Here is an 11,488-nt window from a genome sequence, read left to right on the forward strand (position 1 = left end):
CGTCAGGTGGGCAGCAGGCGAGCAACCTCCTCGCCAGGATGCTGTGTAGGTGCCGAAGTGGTACCGACGCAATCGAAATTGGCCGATAGTCACCCGGACCTTTCGGAGCATCACTTTTCGGTATGAAAATTGCTCTACACTGTCTCAGTGATTCGGGGATACTCCCCTGTATCATCCATTCGTTGAACATTTCCGCTTTCGATGATGCTGGAATTGCCCGCCAGTCCTCCGCACGGATTCCGTCCGGACCTGGCGCAGTCCTCATGTCGATGCGGGACGCTTTCACCTCATCTATCGTTACCGGCGCCCACAGCTTTGCGTAATCGTTCACACCCCCGTAAGGGAGCCCCTTTCCGAAGGCTTTTAAGGCCTCCTTCGAAGGTCCCGGGGCGCTCGACACTGCTTCGAGGATTGGTCGCCAGTAGGTCTCCAGTTCCCCTAGGCTGTGCCTTACGGCCCGAGTGTGTCCGTCGATTACTTCCGCTGCTGCCCGACTGGGACACTTCCGAAACAACTCCTGCATCCGTGCGTACTCAGCTCGTCTCCGCCTGCGGCTAGACCGAAAATCTGACGCACTCGGGTAGTCAAATCCATTATTCTTACGGCGGAGACGTCTCCTAGCCTTCGCCCCAGGCTCGCAGCGCCGCTTCCGTCTCTCAATCTCCCGAAGGAGATCTTCCAGTACTTGCGCCGCGTTCGAGCTGACAGGGGTTTGGGCTGTACGGCGTGGCTCATCGTCAGGTGGGTCTTCGGAGGCGCTCTCTGGCTCTCTCGTAGGCAGCACTTCCGGGGTCCGTTCGGTGCGCGAACCCCTTCTCGCGTTGGGCTCAACTTCCGAGAGTGCCAACTCCTCCAGACATGTTTTCACAAGTCCTTTGTATTTGGCACTCCGGCGTTGGCCTTTAACTGCTTCCAACGTCCTACGGAGTTGGGGCAGTTTGGCGAGAAGGTCTGCGTTCGGACACTTCCCGGTTTCCCTCGTAAGTTGCGCCTCGACTCGAGCCATGAGAAGCAATTCCTCCTCACTCCACCTGCGCTTCACCAACGCTGGAGCAGCCTCCGCATTGGCCTCGACGGGGTGGGCTCTACGTTTGTGAACACCCAACCCCGTCTTGGTTCCAAAAGAACGTCCACACATTGGACAGGTCCATCCAAGTGGCCGCCCAGCGTTCCCGCCGGGAACGCCAGATCGAACCACCGGGGAAGAACTGACCGTGCTCCCCGACTCCTGTGGAAGATCGGGGCGGCCCAATATTTTCTTATTTGGACTTTTTGCAACGGTTAGATCTCCCGTATGGTCGGGCCGCAAACCCAACCACGGGATTCGCCCACGGTTTTTGCAAGGTCCCAACCGAAGAAAACCGCTAGGCTTGAAGGTCTCCGTAGAGACCAACCATCGGGACTACTGCGAGGAATCTCACCTCGCAGTCACCACCTGGATTACAACCTTAAGATGGAAGGCTGTCGCACCACTCAAAGAGAATCCAGGGTCAAGCCTGATTCCGGTCTCCACCACCGCAGACGTATCCGTGAGGACCGTATCGGCGATGGTGGAGACCGCAATGGAATAGCGCTTGTGGCCTCGTCGACGAGTGGATTAGGATATTTGCACCAACGAGGCATGCAGCACCGCAACGGCTACTATCGGGCTGCCTAATTTAGGTGCGGATCCCCCCCTCCCACATCAGCTTGGCAGCGGCGCCACGGGCAGGCTGTGGATAGGAGTTGGGCGTCGTGACAAGTCACTCTTCCCCTTTGACGGGCTGGCCGCGCATTCTTCGCATCCCCGAAGCTAGCCGGCGGGCTCGGAAATTCGTGCTACGACCAACCCGTGAGTATCTAAGACAACATCTTCCCCGTTAGGGGTGTGAGCATTCCACCAAGACAATGCCACATTGATCAGTCAAGGTTGCCCACATATTTTCATATGTGTGCAGACACAACCGCCATGGGCCAATACCGCAGGTTTGCTTACTTAAGAGAGTCATAGTTACTCCCGCCGTTTACCCGCGCTTGCTTGAATTTCTTCACGTTGACATTCAGAGCACTGGGCAGAAATCACATTGCGTCAACACCCGCGAGGGCCATCGCAATGCTTTGTTTTAATTAGACAGTCGGATTCCCCTTGTCCGTGCCAGTTCTGAGCTGACCGTTGAACGGCGGTCGTACAGAACCGCGCCGATCGCGCACGAGACGAAACCGACGCGGCCTTACGGCTAGGAAGATCCGCGGAAGGCCGGAACGCGGGTCCGGATTCCGCACGAACGTCCCGAGAGACGAACGAGCTTCGACCAGGCCCGGCACCGGCCGGACACCGCCGCAAATGCGGTGCTCTTCGCGTTCCGAACCATATCTCCCTTCTATAGGATTCCATGGAACTCGAACGCTCAGGCAGAAAAGAAAACTCTTCCCGGACCCCTCGGCGGCGTCTTCAGGCCACTTTGGGTTACCCCGTCGAACACTCGCTTTGAAACGAGGGAACGATTATTGAAACGGTTCCGCTGCCGGGTTCCGGAATAGGAACCGGATTCCCTTTCGCTCGAAGGGCGTTATTCAGTTTATATATATATATATAAAAAAAAACACGCCACATCGACATAAGATCTCTCCTTGAGCTTAGGATCGACTGACTCGCGAGCAACTACTGTTCACGCGAAACCCTTCTCCACGTCAGTCCTCCAGGGCCTCGCTGGAGTATTTGCTACTACCACCAAGATCTGCACCGACGGAGGCTCCAAGCGGGCTCACGCCCAGACCCTTCTGCGCACTCCGCCGCGCACGTCCTACTCGTTACGGCATAATGACGCAAACGTACAACGTCGCACGTGCCCGTAACGGTAGTGTATAGGCAAAACGCTTCAGCGCCATCCATTTTCAGGGCTGGTTGCTTCGGCAGGTGAGTCGTTGCACACTCCTTAGCGGATTCCGACTTCCATGGCCACCGTCCTGCTGTCATGAGCGACCAACGCCTTTCATGGTGTCCCATGAGCGTTTTTTAGGCGCCTTAACACTACGTTTGGTTCATCCCACAGCGCCAGTTCTGCTTACCAAAATTGGCCCACTTGGCACCGTCATCAGATCTCCGGCTTCATCGTTCGAGTAAGCCGGAGTTCTCACCCATTTAAAGTTTGAGAATAGGTTGAGGTCGTTTCGGCCCCAATGCCTCTAATCATTCGCTTTACCGGATGGGACTGTTAATTATCGACGCCAGCTATCCTGAGGGAAACTTCGGACGGAACCAGCTACTAGATGGTTCGATTAGTCTTTCGCCCCTATACCCAGTTCCGACGATCGATTTGCACGTCAGAATCGCTACGGTCCTCCATCAGGGTTTCCCCTGACTTCGACCTGACCAGGCATAGTTCACCATCTTTCGGGTCCCAGCATCTGTGCTCAGAGCGCGCCTGCATTCACGGATTGGAAACGAGACGCCTCGGGAGTGCGAGAGATCGATCGAGACCGAAGCTCCATCCTCCCTGAGCGTGCGCGCGTGTTTAGCGCGCGCGCGCCTTCACTTTCGTTGCGCCTTTCAGTTTTATATTTTAAATATCTCAATGACTCGCACACATGCTAGACTCCTTGGTCCGTGTTTCAAGACGGGTCCTGCGAGTGCCCGAAAATGAATCATCGCAGACGGATACGCGCACAGTCCGAGACAAAACACGGCAGCGACGACAGCAACGCCGCGTCGACGTCCGCACTCGGGCAGGAAATCGACGGACGACGTTCGCTTGCGTCGGGCCGGACGCGCGTGAGACGCGTGCGCGATTCGTATTATATGTACGATTTTGTACTACCGTCCGACGGCCGGTCGGCCACCGTCACGGTCCAATAGTGCGTGCGCGAACACGAACACGACTGGACTCCCGAACGGCGCTTAGACCGACATCGAACGGGTCGCGATGTATTACTGAGAGAGAAGTGCACGCCGTCGACGAACGTCGACGGACGCGACCCGTGTCACACACGACGAACCCGCTAGGGGACACGTATGCGCGACATCGAGGCGCGCGCCCGTACGCCGTCGAATGACGATGAATCTCTCCGTTCGTTCATTCGAGTTTCGCAGGTTTACCCCTGAACGGTTTCACGTACTCTTGAACTCTCTCTTCAAAGTTCTTTTCAACTTTCCCTCACGGTACTTGTTCGCTATCGGTCTCGCGGTAATATTTAGCCTTAGATGGAGTTTACCACCCACTTAGGGCTGCACTCTCAAGCAACCCGACTCTGAGGAGCGTACCTCTCGCCGTCTCGCTCCGTCGCTACGGGCCTGGCACCCTCTACGGGAAAACGGCCCCGTTCAAGACGAACTTGGACAGGAGTGGCGACGACGAGAAAGCGATACCTCCCGAACACCACATCTCCCGCGATCGTTACAACCGCGGGATTCAGTGCTGGGCTATTTCCTGTTCGCTCGCCGCTACTAAGGAAATCCTGGTTAGTTTCTTTTCCTCCGCTTACTAATATGCTTAAATTCGGCGGGTGATCCTCCCTGATCTGAGGCCAACGATAAAAAAAAAACGAGGCAGACGCGATATCCGTCAACGCGACGGCGCCGCTTTCGTCGAGACGAGACGAGACGAGACGAGACGAGATCTTCATCATCATCCGTCCGTTCCGACGTCGGCGTCGACGCGCTCTTCGGACGTCGAGTCCGCCTACTATTCGTTATCGCGCGTGCACGCACGTGCGCGCGTTCGTTCGTTCGCCACCCCGCCGTCTGTGTATATAATGATAACACAGACACGAGAGACGACACGACGCGACGCGACACGACACGACACGACACGACACGCCTCGAAAACGAATACGACGTTTACATGTCATCACGTACGCAATGCGCGCTTTATGTGTATACGTCGTAACGAAAACGGAGCTGTTTTATCGATATACGTTCGATCGATGTTCGATAACGAGAAACGTACGAACTCTCGCTCTCTCACTAGACTAGAAGAGATCGGCCCTCATATATCCGATTACCCTCTTTGATCGAACGATAGAACGACGATCGAAAGGTCGGCGATGGGGGCGCGCTCTCGACTAGACCGATCGACGAAGACGACGACGACGTAGACGACGTAGACGACGTAGACGTACGAATCGGTAGAGCGAGCGACGCTCTCGGTCTCTCACACATCGCGCATAACGAAACTCCGTGACGTAAACGTACACACGAACCGTATATAAATACAAAAATTTTGTAATATACACGAACACGCATGGTACATAAACATACATACACGTCGTATTGAAATATTTGAACGGACCGAGAGAGAGTCGGTTCGTATACGAATACGAATACGAACGAACTCTAAAACGGATACCGTCATGTGTTCGAGAATAACGTATAAAAGTTTAACATTACGAAAAACTATATACACATTAAACATTGAACAGTGTGGTATATATTTTTATACAGCCGGCCCTCAGACAGGAGTGGTCCTGGATGTTTCTCCACGGACCGCAATGTGCGTTCGAAATGTCGATGTTCAAATGTGTCCTGCAGTTCACACTATGACGCGCAGTTAACTGCGTTCTTCATCGACCCGCGAGCCAAGTGATCCACCGTCCAGGGTAATTGTTTATTTTCATGATGATTAGTTTCTACGATCACTGAAGCGATTCTATACACGCCCGTGATATTAGTTTGTTTAAATTTTTTTTTTTTTTCTTTTTTTATTTCTTTTCAGTATATAAATAAAAATTAAAAAAAAAAAAATATTAAAAAAAAAAAATTAAAAAAAAATATACGTTATTTGAAGATGACGATGCGCTATCGAAAGACGACAACATCGTGCTTTCCTCGAGAAACCGACGTCGAAACATCAGAAGGGACGCGTTGAACGACCCCGTTTTTATTATATTCGGAGTCGTCGTCTCGCATCCGAACGACATACGAACGCCGAACCGCATTTTGTTTTATTTCATTTTACGAAAAAAACAAACGAAACTTTCAGCGGACGCTTCTCGTATCCCCGCCGACTGACCGATCGACTGACTGACTGATCGTCGATCATCGTATCATCGTCTAGGAGAGCGTGTGAAACGCATCATCGCACGTATCGATCGAAAGCACGAGGCCTCTATGAAAATATGATATAACGCATAAAACACAAAACACGAAAACACATCGACGTCACCACGGATCGATATCATATTAAATTCAAAAACGAATTCAAATCGACACTCACATAACGACCGATCGATGTAAACGATGACGAGACTCGTAATCGAACGGAGACGACGACGCGTAACGTAGACGTAGACGTAGACGTAGACGAAGAACGAAAGACGAAAACGAAAACGAAGAGCGACGAGAGTCTTGAACTCGAAACGTATACAGTGTCGTATATATATTATACATGTGACTCGCGGCGCGGATTCTTGCCGGTCTACGTACACAGGTATAACGAAGACGACTACGGTAACGACGAGTGAAGACTGCACGCGTGCAACTTCGATGTTCGTTAGCTAGCGTTCTCGCTAGTTACGTTCGCCGCGTACATACGACGTCCACATTCGAATTGAAAGTACACGATTACATACGTCTTACGACGATCGTTATATTCGTATCTCTTTTTATAATACTACGTTTTAATATATATACGTATATCGATTCGATGACGACGCTTCAGCGATACGTATTGTATTTATATATTTTTTTGCGAATATCGTTATTTTCATACGTGATGATACTAACGTCGAAGGCGATGACGACTCGTATATCAACGAACGCCTAGACGAAGACGACGTAGTCGTCGTCGTCGTCGTCGTCGGAGAAACGATAATGCGATCCACCGATCGAATTCGCATTTTTTCGTATTATGATTCTTTTTGGTTGTTGTTATTGTTATTGTTTTATTATATCGTCGTATATCGGCACTCTCATTGCTCTTTCGTGCTGCACTGTTTATCTCGCTCGTATACAGAGAAGAGCTCGATCCGCACAGAGACGAAACAGAATTCGAGATAGATAAACGTACGTACGTTAATGATCCTTCCGCAGGTTCCCCTACGGAAACCTTGTTACGACTTTTACTTCCTCTAAATGATCAAGTTTGGTCAACTTCCCAGCAACGCCGACGGCCGTGAAGCCACCGCGTGTCGGTCCGAAGACCTCACTAAATCATTCAATCGGTAGTAGCGACGGGCGGTGTGTACAAAGGGCAGGGACGTAATCAACGCGAGCTTATGACTCGCGCTTACTAGGAATTCCTCGTTTATGGGGGATAATTGCAAACCCCAATCCCCAGCACGAAGGAGTTTCAACGGGTTGCCCGGGCCTCTAGGCCAGGGAGAACATGCTGATTCCTTCAGTGTAGCGCGCGTGCGGCCCAGGACATCTAAGGGCATCACAGACCTGTTATTGCTCAATCTCGTGCGGCTCGAAGCCGCCGGTCCCTCTAAGAAGAATTTTAATACGCCGCCAGTGAGTTGCTCGACCGAAATCGGGCACACCTAAATGACGACGCCTATTTAGCAGGCTAGAGTCTCGTTCGTTACCGGAATTAACCAGACAAATCGCTCCACCAACTAAGAACGGCCATGCACCACCACCCACCGAATCAAGAAAGAGCTATTAATCTGTCAATCCTTCCGGTGTCCGGGCCTGGTGAGATTTCCCGTGTTGAGTCAAATTAAGCCGCAGGCTCCACTCCTGGTGGTGCCCTTCCGTCAATTCCTTTAAGTTTCAGCTTTGCAACCATACTCCCCCCGGAGTCCAAAATCTTTGGTTTCCCGGAAGCTGCCCGCCGAGCCATTGTAGTAACGTCGGCGGATCGCTAGATGACATATTTACGGTTAGAACTAGGGCGGTATCTAATCGCCTTCGAACCTCTAACTTTCGTTCTTGATTGATGAAAACACCTTTGGCAAATGCTTTCGCTGATGTTCGTCTTGCGACGATCCAAGAATTTCACCTCTAACGTCGCAATACGAATGCCCCCAGTTATCCCTATTAATCATTACCTCGGAGTTCTGAAAACCAACAAAATAGAACCGAGATCATATTCTATTATTCCATGCACGAAATATTCAAGCGGCATTTTGAGCCCGCTTTGAGCACTCTAATTTGTTCAAAGTAAAATTGTCGGCCCACCTCGACACTCACCGAAGAGCACCGCGATAGGATTTTGATATTGAACCGGCGTTTTACCGCCGGCTCACCGACGATATGCTCCGCAAACGTGTCAGTATCACCGCGGATGCGGTGCACCGACAGCGCGGCGCACAAATGCAACTACGAGCTTTTTAACCGCAACAATTTTAGTATACGCTATTGGAGCTGGAATTACCGCGGCTGCTGGCACCAGACTTGCCCTCCAATTGTTCCTCGTTAAAATATTTAAAGTGTACTCATTCCGATTACGAGGCCTCGAAAGAGTCCCGTATCGTTATTTTTCGTCACTACCTCCCCGTGCCGGGAGTGGGTAATTTGCGCGCCTGCTGCCTTCCTTGGATGTGGTAGCCGTTTCTCAGGCTCCCTCTCCGGAATCGAACCCTGATTCCCCGTTACCCGTGACAACCATGGTAGTCGCAGAAACTACCATCGAAAGTTGATAAGGCAGACATTTGAAAGATGCGTCGCCGGTACTGGACCATGCGATCGGCAAAAGTTATCCAGATTCATCAAAATTAACGACTTCGGACGAGACGCCCTCCGTCGATTGGTTTTGATCTAATAAAAGCACTCATCCCATCACTGGTCAGAGTTCTGATTGCATGTATTAGCTCTAGAATTACCACAGTTATCCAAGTAACTGAGTAAGATCTAAGGAACCAAAACTGATATATTGAGCCATTCGCGGTATCGCCTTAATACGGCTTGCACTGAGACATGCATGGCTTAATCTTTGAGACAAGCATATAACTACTGGCAGGATCAACCAGGGAGCTAACATAGATTATTCTCGACGACGACGACGACACGTCCGTGCGTGCTTGCGCGAACGCGACACCTTCGCCGTAAGTTTCTCTCATTTAACTCGATTCTCGTTTCCAGCAACGACGACGACGACGACGACGTTGTCTTCGTTCGTCGTCGCTTCGAAACGAGGTTCGTCGTACCGTATCGATTCGATCGCGTTAGACGCGATAGACTCTTACGGTTGACTTTTTTCATTCATTATCATAATAAATAATGATAAATAACCGACGACATCGAAGTAGCCCGAGAAGAGCACGACGACGACGACGACGATTCGTCTTCTAAGATGACACTCGACGGTCACGAATATGAATATTCGAAACGAGATCGTTCATTTTAGAAACACTTCCGTACACGATGTGCACGTATGTTATTGTTCAACGGATATATGTGTCGTGAAACATTCGGATCGACGCCCGGTGTTTGAGTGTTCGTACCGATACTCGGGTTATGTATTTTTCGTACATGATAGTTTTTGTTAATATAAAGAGTTTTAGGAACGACCGTTTCGCATACATTTCTATATGCATTAAACGAACGTACTGAATCTTTTAAAAACTCCGTCTGCCGCGTTTATCTCCGAAGACATCGTCATCGCACCACACATCGGGGTCCACAATAAATCTACACGAGAACGTCATACGTTATCATGTCGATGAATTTGTAGAGAGAGGAGCGATGACGACGCCGGAGTCGCTTTAGAAAGAGCAACTTACGTACGTCCGTCGGTCGGCACAGTTATAGAACGAAAAGTATATTTCTCCACATTATTTGTATAATATATTATTATTGTAAAACGACAACGCCGCGACGAGCTTACGACGACGACGACCGCGGCAGCAATACATTATAATATAATACAATACTAGAAGAAAACAACTTTTCGATAGAGTCTTATCTTCAACGGTTGCGACGCGTCTCACGAAATAATATTTTCATATATATCGTTCGACGTTCGAACCGAACGTACTCTATGTATATGCCGGACGATGAATATGACATTCGGCGCTTCATAACGGCGGATGTATTTTTTTCGAATATTTTTATATTTAATGTTTTATATATAATATCAACCCCCTCCCCGTCGCAAGGAATAAAACAAAGAACTCCCCCCCAACCCCCTAACCTCCCACCCCCACCTCCGAAAAATTAACGCGGTACGTTCGTGTATTGTGGAATCGAAGTTTATATTTTACGACGATAACATACTTTATTTTTCTGAAATATTTTAAAATAACATTAGAATCGAACACGATAACGATATCCGAGTGATTTCATTCGATCACTAAATTTGAACTATAACAGAACGATAATAAAATATCTTTGAAATGTGAAAAAAATAACGCGGTACGTTCGTGTATTGTGGAATCGAAGTTTACATTTTACGACGATAACATACTTCATTTTTCTGAAATATTTTAAAATAACATTAGAATCGAACACGATAACGATATCCGAGTGATTTCATTCGATCACTAAATTTGAACTATAACAGAACGATAATATAACATCTTTGAAATGTGAAAAAATTAATGCGGTAAGTTCGTGTATTGTGGAATCGAAGTTTACATTTTACGACGATAACATACTTTATTTATCTGAAACATTTTAAAATGACACTAGATTCGATCATTGCATTTGAACTATAACAGAAAGATAATATAATATCCTTCAAATGTGAAAAAATTAACGCGGTACGTTCGTGTATTGTGGAATCGAAGTTTACATTTTACGACGATATCATACTTTATTTATCTGAAATATTTTAAAATTACACTAGAATCGAACACGATAACGATATCCGAGTGATTTCATTCGATCATTGCATTTGAACTATAACAGAACGATAATAAAATATCTTTCAAATGTGAAAAAATTAACGCGGTACGTTCGTGTATTGTGGAATCGTAGTTTACATTTTACGACGATAACATACTTTATTTATCTAAAATATGTTAAAATAACACTAGATTCGATCATTGCATTTGAAATATAACAGAACGATAATATAATATCTTCAAAATGTGAAAAAATTAACGCGGTACGTTCGTGTATTGTGGAATCGAAGTTTACATTTTACGACGATAACATACTTTATTTATCTAAAATATGTTAAAATAACACTAGATTCGATCATTGCATTTGAACTATAACAGAACGATAATAAAATATCATTGAAATGTGAAAAAAATAACGCGGTACGTTCGTGTATTGTGGAATCGAAGTTTACATTTTACGACGATAACATACTTCATTTTTCTGAAATATTTTAAAATAACATTAGAATCGAACACGATAACGATATCCGAGTGATTTCATTCGATCACTAAATTTGAACTATAACAGAACGATAATATAACATCTTTGAAATGTGAAAAAATTAACGCGGTACGTTCGTGTATTGTGGAATCGAAGTTTACATTTTACGACGATAACATACTTTATTTATCTGAAACATTTTAAAATAACACTAGATTCGATCATTGCATTTGAACTATTACAGAAAGATAATATAATATCCTTCAAATGTGAAAAAATTAACGCGGTACGTTCGTGTATTGT

The 11,488-nt window shown here is 47.7% G+C and overlaps 2 non-coding genes across 2 annotated transcripts; both read right to left on the bottom strand.

Moving 5' to 3' along the window:
• Nucleotides 1–5,420: 5,420 nt before the first annotated feature.
• On the bottom strand, nt 5,421–5,577 carry LOC126780835 (5.8S ribosomal RNA). Its single transcript, XR_007670559.1, has one exon. It is a non-coding gene; the product is annotated as a 5.8S ribosomal RNA (ribosomal RNA).
• A 1,412-nt stretch (nt 5,578–6,989) lies between these two features.
• LOC126780836 (small subunit ribosomal RNA) lies at nt 6,990–8,892 on the bottom strand. Its single transcript, XR_007670560.1, has one exon. It is a non-coding gene; the product is annotated as a small subunit ribosomal RNA (ribosomal RNA).
• Between the last annotated feature and the right edge of the window lie 2,596 nt (nt 8,893–11,488).

The sequence above is a fragment of the Nymphalis io genome, unplaced genomic scaffold (genome assembly GCF_905147045.1).
Source record: "Nymphalis io unplaced genomic scaffold, ilAglIoxx1.1, whole genome shotgun sequence".
NCBI lineage: Eukaryota > Metazoa > Arthropoda > Insecta > Lepidoptera > Nymphalidae > Nymphalis > Nymphalis io.